Raw genomic sequence first — 8,190 nt, 5'->3', positions numbered from 1 at the left:
CCGGGGGTCAAGAAGATTCATAGCCACTGAACAGGCCCAGATTTTCCCTCCAGAGAGAAGCGGCCTGCACACTGGGAGGGGTTGCTATGTGGGGCAGAGGGGAGCACAGCTCCTGTGGTCCCAGGCCTCAAGCAGGACCCCTGGGGAACCACTAGGGGCCGTGGGAATGGCTGTCCAAGTGGCGCTGGATTGTTTGGTAGGTCACTGGGAGGGAGGGTGAGCCTGTGCCCTGAATGGGACAGAGGTCAGCAGGAATGGCTGGGAACGCTGAGTCTCCTCAGGCCTTGATTTCCCCACCAACAGCCCCAGGGCAGCCAGGGTGGCCCGTGAGCCCATTCGGAGTGTGCTGGGCTCTGCAGAACGCTGGCTCCGGGCGGTTGGTAGGGCTGAGCGAGCAGTTCCGCATCTGGGCTGTCTGCCCACCTGGCATTGGCCCGGTCCCTCTTCCCTTAGCCCCCTCCCCACCCCCTCCGCTGGGGACAGTGTGGTGAGGAGAAGCTTCCCAGCTGTTGGGCACTGCTCACTGGGGCTGCAGAGCCCCAGATCCCTCGTGAGCCCCAGTTACTGCTAGCCACACCACAGTATCCCCAGAAGGGACAAGAAGGGAGACCGGGCAAGGTTCAAGGAGCCCAGGGACTGGGTGGGCACTGAGGGAGGCAGACAGCTAGGCCAAGGCCAACCGAATGGGGCCTCAACCCCTCTGACCCTTCCAGGAGTCTCCCTGGGTGTGGCCTGGAGAAACTCATGCCCTCGGGTAACTCAGTGCATGGCCAGCACCCCTGATCTCACCAGAACGAAGCAGTGGCACTGGGGCTCCCAAGTGTCACCCTAGGTCAGGCCACCCTGAGTCTCGGTTTCCTCCTCTCTGACAGCAGGGTACAAAGACCACCCTCCAAAACCGACTGTCGGATCCTTGGGGTCTTCCACCATTAACATTAAAGCTGGGTGATGCAAACCCACACAAGGGTGCTGCAGGAGAACGGCCTGGTGGCCAGACTGCATAAATATTAGAACCAAGAAACCCCTACGGAGCACGGTGCCCCCGCGGAACCAACACAAGGGGTCGCCGTGAGTCTCACCAACTTAAGGGCAATGGGCTTGGTTTGGGGTCAGTCTTACTGGGAGGATAACAGGATCAGATGTACAGGCTGTTTAAAGGGGCCCTTTCCATCTCCCCCTCTCAGGGACTCAGTTTCCCCCTCTCTAAGCAGGAGTGATTCCCCAAGTCCCAACGCCTCTACTGCTTTAGGAGAAGCCTGCCCAGGGGGCCAGCCCATGCCCAGCCGGGCCTGCCCTGGGGAAGACAGGCTGCAGTGACAGAGACCAGGGTCTGCCCCTGGGGAGCCCCCTGCTAGTTCCCACAGAAGGACTGTGGTTGTAAAGCATGGTTATGAATGAAAGATGGCCCCCCTCCCGCCCCTCAAAAAATAAGCTTTCAACAACCTCACCTCTATGCCTGTAGTTATAACCCCATTGGGAGGTGGGGTGTGGGTGTTATGCTAATGAGGCTGGATTAGCATAAGGTGTGTCTTGAATCAGTGCTTGTTCCCAATAAAAGAGACTGCCCATGCCAGCAGAGCAGAGGTGGGGGCTGAAAGCTGCCCAGCACTAAGTGAATATTGCTCAGGGGCAGAAGCCCAAAGAGATCAGGACCTTCCTTAAGAGCCAGAGAAGCCTTCCAGGGAGACCACACCAAAAGCAAGCCAACCCACTGCCATCGAGTGGATTCTGACCCAGTGACCCTGCAGGGCAGGCTAGAACTGCCCCTGTGGGTTTCCCAAACTGTAGCTTTCTTTCTCCCACAGAGCGGGCTGGTGGTTTCGAACTGCTGGCCTCACGGGGAGCAGCCTCACGATGGACCATGACTGCCAACACAGCAACCTGGATTTAGGTCAGACCCTGAGAAATAAATTCCTGTTTGCTGAAGCCATCCAGTGTGGTGCTTCTGTTTCGGCAGCGCTAGATGGCGAGGCCCCAGCAGCGTGTGGCATTTCAGCGAAGCTGTGTGGGAAAGTGCCTGTGGCACGGGGCCCAGACTGGTGGCCCCTGGAGCTCAGCATCGCCCCAGTCCCCACCTCTCTCTATTGCCTCACACTCAGCCTGCCCTACTCATTACCTACCATCTGTTTAAGCCTCCGATTTGCAGCCCCTGCTCCAGAGGCCACTAGAAGTCTGAACGTGAAAAGCCATGGACGCTGGGCAGTAAACAGGGAAGGCTTCCCGCAGGAGGCCAGACATGAGGGTCAAGTTCACCCAGGAGAGGTGTGCCCACAGAAACATAGCCCAGACAGGGAGGGCAGTCTAGGATGCCCCAGAGAGGCACCAGGGGGTTCAGAAGCTTCCCCTCTCTCTCCCACACCCTGAGCCTGAGAACTGTGGGGGGCTGGGTCTCCCGCAGGTCCAGGGCCCGAGGCTCCCTCTGGCCCTCCTCCCTGGCCATGAACTGTGACTCCATCCCAGAGAAATCAGTCCTGGCTGGTGGTGCCCGGCGGCCACTGAGACCTCATTGCAAACAGCTTTGCTGCCGGTGAGGGCCATCTGGCCAGGGAGGGCACCCCAACAGAGTGAGAGCAACGCCGGCCCCAGACTCATTCATATTCCGGTCTGGCTGCCGGCTTCAATATGGCTGAGAGACACCAGGGCAGAGGCGGCCCTCCGAGAATGCCCAGCGATGATTCCTCTCCGATTCCAATTTATTTTCTATCATTAATGCTTTTGAAAAGCCCCACACGCTCCGCAAACGGGGAAGGAGCACAGAGTTCAGCAGGGGAGGAGCCGAGGGAGGACTGAGGAGGCTCTGCAGAGGCTGTGTGGACAGCCAGGTTGAGGGTCCCAGGGCCTGGGTTTGAATCCCTGCAACATCTCTTCCCGCCTGCAAGGCCTGGGACAACCCTGGCCTGCCCTGTCGCATGGGCGTGGTGCCTGCTCTGCCCGTTCCACCCGCCTCGGCTTATGGGGTAAACAGGCTTTCTAAACTCTCAAGAGCTGTCCACCGTGAGTTCCAAGAGCAAAGCACAGCTGGCTGACCCGGTGAGCCCAGCGGCCCCAGAGCTTAGGGCAGGCAGGGATGCCTCTCAACTTAGCACAGACAAGCGAGGGGAATCCAACCCTGTCCGGTCACCAGTTCACACTGCCACTCTCTCTAGGATCAAACTAGCAATAGCAACTCAGAAGATTACACAGGGACCGGTGGGGGCGGGGGGCAGCTAGTGGCGCTGTGGGTTAGACATTGGACTGTAGGTCAAGCCCAGCCATCGCGGTAAGATGGACAGCCTCAGAAATCCTACAGTGGGTCGCTGCAAGTTAGAACCTATGATGGGTTGGGGTTGGGTTTGGAGGCAAAGGGTTAGCATGTGAGAAGCCCAGTGTCGTCATGGTGACCAGCTGGGCTGCTTCCCTCAAGGTCAGCAGTTGGAAACCACCAGCCACTCCAAGGGAGAAAGGCGGGCCTTTCCACTCCCGTAAAGAGTTACAGTCTCGGAAACCCCTGGACAGTTCCACCCTACCATGTAGGGTGGTCTCAACTTGTATTAGTCTGGGTACTTGAGAGAAACAAATCCACAGCAACTCATGTAGAAGAGAGACTTTTCTATAAAGGTTAAGTGCACATTAAGAAAACATCCCAACCCAGTGCTGCCCAAGCCCACAAGTCCAACATTAACCCATATGTCCGACACCAGTCCACAAAGTCCTCCTCCATCTCACAAAACACACGCAATGATGCCGACTGCTGGAGGAAAGCTGAAGTCAATGGATGTGTAAGCATCTCAGTGCTGGCAGGGGTCTCTGCACAGCTGCTCCAGCACCTAGGGCTGCATCGGGGTAGGTCCATGCAGCTTCTCCTTGGGGATGTCTTGCAGGAAGTGAGCCTTGCCAGCTGAAGCAGGGAACTGGCTAAGGCAGCTGCACCCTGGTCCAACCATCAGAAAGCAACAGACCCAAGAACTAGAATGGCGAGACTCACTGAGCCATTTATCTCTCCGCCCTTCAATTAATCCCACATGTGTTTATCAGCCAGGTTGGCACAATAAACTAACTACCTCACGACTCAATGGCAGTGAGTCCGGTTCTGGTTTGGAGTTGACGTTCGTGGGGGGCACAGCTCAGAAAAGGGTGGCAGCATGGTTGCACAGCTCAGAGAATGCCAACGAGCTCGCTGGGTGGCCCCTGCAGAAGCGGTCAACTGTATACATTCTCAACAACAACAAAATAAATTACTTTTAAATCCACACTGTCATTCTCCTCCCACCCCCTAGTCTAGCCTGGACCAGCCTCCCAGTCAGCACCCCTCTCCCTCATCATCCCCAGGGTGGCTCCCTCTCTCCCCATTGCCCTCCCTCTGGGGCGCCTGCAGGGCAAAGCTCCCCTAGCAGCCTACCTGGGCCGCCCAGCCTCATCACCCTCACTCCAGAGCCCCCTCCCCCTGTGGTGGTCCCCCCTTTAATCCAAGAACTCTCATGGGCGGCCGCTGCGCCTGATTCAGCCCATGCCAGTGTGGTGCCCGGCAGCAGCGGCCAAGCATCTGGCAGAGCAATTCATGTAATCATCCCTGTTAACGGAACACCTACTATGTGTCAGGCTCAGAGCTAGATGCAGGGGACTCAGCGGCACTCAGGGGAGTGGCTACTTGGCCTCAGGTCACCCCAGGGGATGTCCTCAGGAAAATTCTACCAAGTGAGAGAAGGGGCACCGGAGGGCTTTATCAGTGGGCACACTGAGCCCAGAGAGGCCACCACGTGCCCTGTCCACAGCTGCCCCTTGTCTTCCTGCCTAACACCGCCCCCACCCCCCTCTCTCCAAGGGCCTCAGCGGCAGTGAGGGAGACTCAAAACGAAAGGTTAGCATGGGGGAGAAAAAAAAAGGAAGAAGAAAACACAGTGGATTTCCTCCCCCCTCCTCCCCATAATGTAAAGAAAATTGCTCTTGCCAACTCGCGCAGCTTAAAAGCAATTAGAGTTTTTGGAGGGGACTCTGGGCACAAGCAGAAGCGACAGAGCGGATGGCGGGCAGGAATGGCTCCAGCATTCGTGTGGATCAAGCAAACGGGAAAAGGTGTGTTAAAAGCAGCAATTTCCAGCAGCAGAGATGGTGAGATAAAAGATTTACAATCTCCAAAGAGAGAACCAGGGACCCCCCCCCTCTGTTCCCCACGACGTCTGCGCCTCCCGAGGAGGCAGGGAAAGGGGGGACAACAGATAGAGAAGAGGAGACAAGCCACCCCCTCAGCTATTTCCATAAGGGGGTGCCGGGAGGGGATTGGGGCACGGAGAGGGGATACCCAAGTACCGCTGCTCCCTTACCACCCATTCCCTGCCCCTGTAACCCCATCCCTGACTGGCCTCCAGCACCAGGGATCTCCCTTTAAACCTCAGCCCGAGAACCAGCCTCAGCCCGCCGCGTGCTCCCCACGTGCCCCCTGGCACGACCCTGGCTGTCTACTGAGGAGCCCCGTTCCCCTGCTCTGGCCTTCTTAGCTTCACCTAGTCTTTGGATTTCACCGAGCCTCAGTTTCCTCGTCTGTTCAATGGGAATAGTGGCAGCACACACACCACACCGGGGCCAGTCAGCGGCATCCTAATCAACAGAGACACTGAACCTGGCAAGGATTTTCCCTTCCCGGGGCTCCATGATCGGACGGGCGTCCAGGGAAACAGCAGCCCAGACAGCAAGAGGCACAGCTGCTTGTGGGGCCGGGCAAACCTGCTGCAAAAGACCTCTCTTGAGTTAAAGAGCGGGGCTGTCACTTTGCGGACGAAGGTGCGCCCAGCCCGAGCCACGGTCTTTTCCATCCCCTTGTGCATGTGCAGAAGCTGGACAGAGATAAGAGAGACCAGGCGTGGACAAGGGTGCTGGAGAAGAATATGAACTATGCCACGGGCCACCAGCAGAACAAACAGCTATCTGAAACCGGGCAAGACCAGTCCCTGGAATAGGGCACCGTGTCTGGTCATGTCGAGAGAAAGGGCCTTGAGGAGATGGATGGATGCCGCAGCACTGGGCTCAGACAGGACACATGGTGAGGATGGCGGATGGCGTGGGCTGGACTGCGTCTCGTGCCGTGGCCATGGACGGGTTTCTCTGCTGTCGGATCCAACCTGACAACACTTAACAATCTCAGGGGGCCGTTTGATGTGAGGGGGCTTCGACGAGTTCCTGGGGAAAATCCCATTATCTTTGAATTCCATTTTTCTTTCTTTTCTCTTTTTTTTTTATAAATCATTTTATTGGGGGCTCGTACAACTCTTATCACAATCTCTACATCCATCCATGTGTCAAGCACATTCATACGTTTGTTGCTATCATCATTCTCAAAACATGTTCTTTCTACTTGAGCCTTTGGTATCAGCTTCTCATTTCCCTCCTCCCCCATCCTCCCTCCCTCATGAACCCCTGATAATTTATCATTTATCATGTTTTTCATGTCTTACACCAACTGCTGTCTCCCTTCACCCACTTTTCTGTTGTCCGTCACCCTGGGAGGGGGTTATATGTAGATCATTGTGATCAGTTCCCCCTATCTCTCCCCACCTTCCCTGATATCACTAATCTCATTGTTGGTCCTGAGGGGTTTAGCTGTCCTGGATTCCTGTGTTTCCAGCTCTGATCTGCACCTGTGTACATGCTCTGGTCTAGCCAGATTTGTAAGGTAGAATTGGGGTCTTGATAGTGGGTGGGGGTGGGGGGTGGAGCATTAAAGAACTAGAGGAGAGTTGTGTGTTTCGCCTGAATTCCATTTTTCCATGGACCTTGGGAGGCCCCTTGTATATGGGAAGCGGCTTAAACTGTGCTTCCTCCACTCCACCCGACTGGACACTCATGCCCGCCCCAGGGTGACCCTCCAGGTGCCACCTGCATGGGTGCACAGGTGCCCTGCTGCCATGCCAGAGGGCAAACCCACGCTGGGAGCAGAGGACTCGGGAGGCTCTGCAGGGCTCCCAGGCACTTGAAACCCTAATCTCAGGGCACAGAGCCAGGGAGCCTCTCATTTTGCTTGGCTTACCCAGGATTCCTCGGAGAATGGCAGTAAGCCTCAGCCAGAGCCCTGAGAACCTGGCGGGCCAGGCGGAGGTGAGCGGAGGCAAGCCTCCAGCCTGCAGCCTCCAGCCCAGCCCTGCCTCCCAGGGGGGCAGCAGAGACCAGGTCCCCAAGGCAGCACGGGTCGGCAAAAACCAGTCAGTTGTGGGCTCAAATCCCAGCTTCACCCCCAACCAGCTGGGTGGCCGCTCGGAGCTGCAGCTTTCCCATCCGTCAAATGGGGTCTGCGTGTTTGTCTGGCAGGGGAGTGATGTTTGTCCAGCGCTCTGACTGAGCTCAGGCACAGGCTCCATTTGAGGACCTAGGGGGGTCCGGTCCCGTCCACCTTCTGGATTGCAGGCCCAGGGGTCTCTCCCCCACCCCTTAAGCTCTGGAAAAGTGGAAGAAAGGCCTAACCTGGGAGACAACAGCGACCTGCCCTCTTCCTTGCAACCCTCTCCAGCCACCTACCCCCAGCAGTGAGAGGACAGACCACCCAGCAGATCGCTGATGGCCCTGCCCCTGCCCTTCTTGCTTCACCCCTAGCCCCTGTCTCATGCTGTCAGGAGGAAACAGCTGCCCAGAGAGGGGTAGGGGCTAGCCCACCCCCCACCCCCAGTCAGTCCTGGAGGTGGGCTCTTTTCCTCGCCTTCTGCATCTGCCGTGGGAACAGAGTCTGGGTGTAACACACAGCAGCCTCGGAGCCCAAGGGCAGGGGCAGAAGCCGATGTCGTGTCTGTCTTTCTCGTCTGGGGACTCTCCCACCTCTCCACTCTCTGCAGGAAAGCACCCAACAGTAGCCTGGCACTCAACACGGCTCATTACTGGTGCTAGGCGTGGGGACAGGAGGCCAATCTCAGGCCCAGATGCCGAACCCCTGAACGCCTTCCTCCTTGGCCTGCACACCCCTTCTCTCCGCCGGTCAATCGCTAGGCATGAAGGTGAGTGCCAAGATCATGGGGGCACGGAGTCAAGTGGAAGGTTACAGCAAGACTTGGTCTCAGGTGCTTTGCACATGTTATCAGGAAAGACCAGCCCCTGGGGGAAGAAAAGACATCATGCTTGGTAAAGCAGGGGGCAGTGAAGAAGAAGGCCCTCATTGAAATGGGTGGGCAGAGCGGATGCAGCACAGGGCAACTGAGGGCCAGTGGTGAGGCTGGCAGGGCAGGCAGGGTG

The sequence above is a fragment of the Echinops telfairi genome, unplaced genomic scaffold, assembly GCF_000313985.2.
Source record: "Echinops telfairi isolate 266 unplaced genomic scaffold, ASM31398v2 ScPeMD7_7475;HRSCAF=8513, whole genome shotgun sequence".
Classification (NCBI taxonomy): domain Eukaryota; kingdom Metazoa; phylum Chordata; class Mammalia; order Afrosoricida; family Tenrecidae; genus Echinops; species Echinops telfairi.
The sequence above is the reverse complement of the archived record's forward strand: the minus strand, read 5'-3'. Positions refer to the sequence as shown.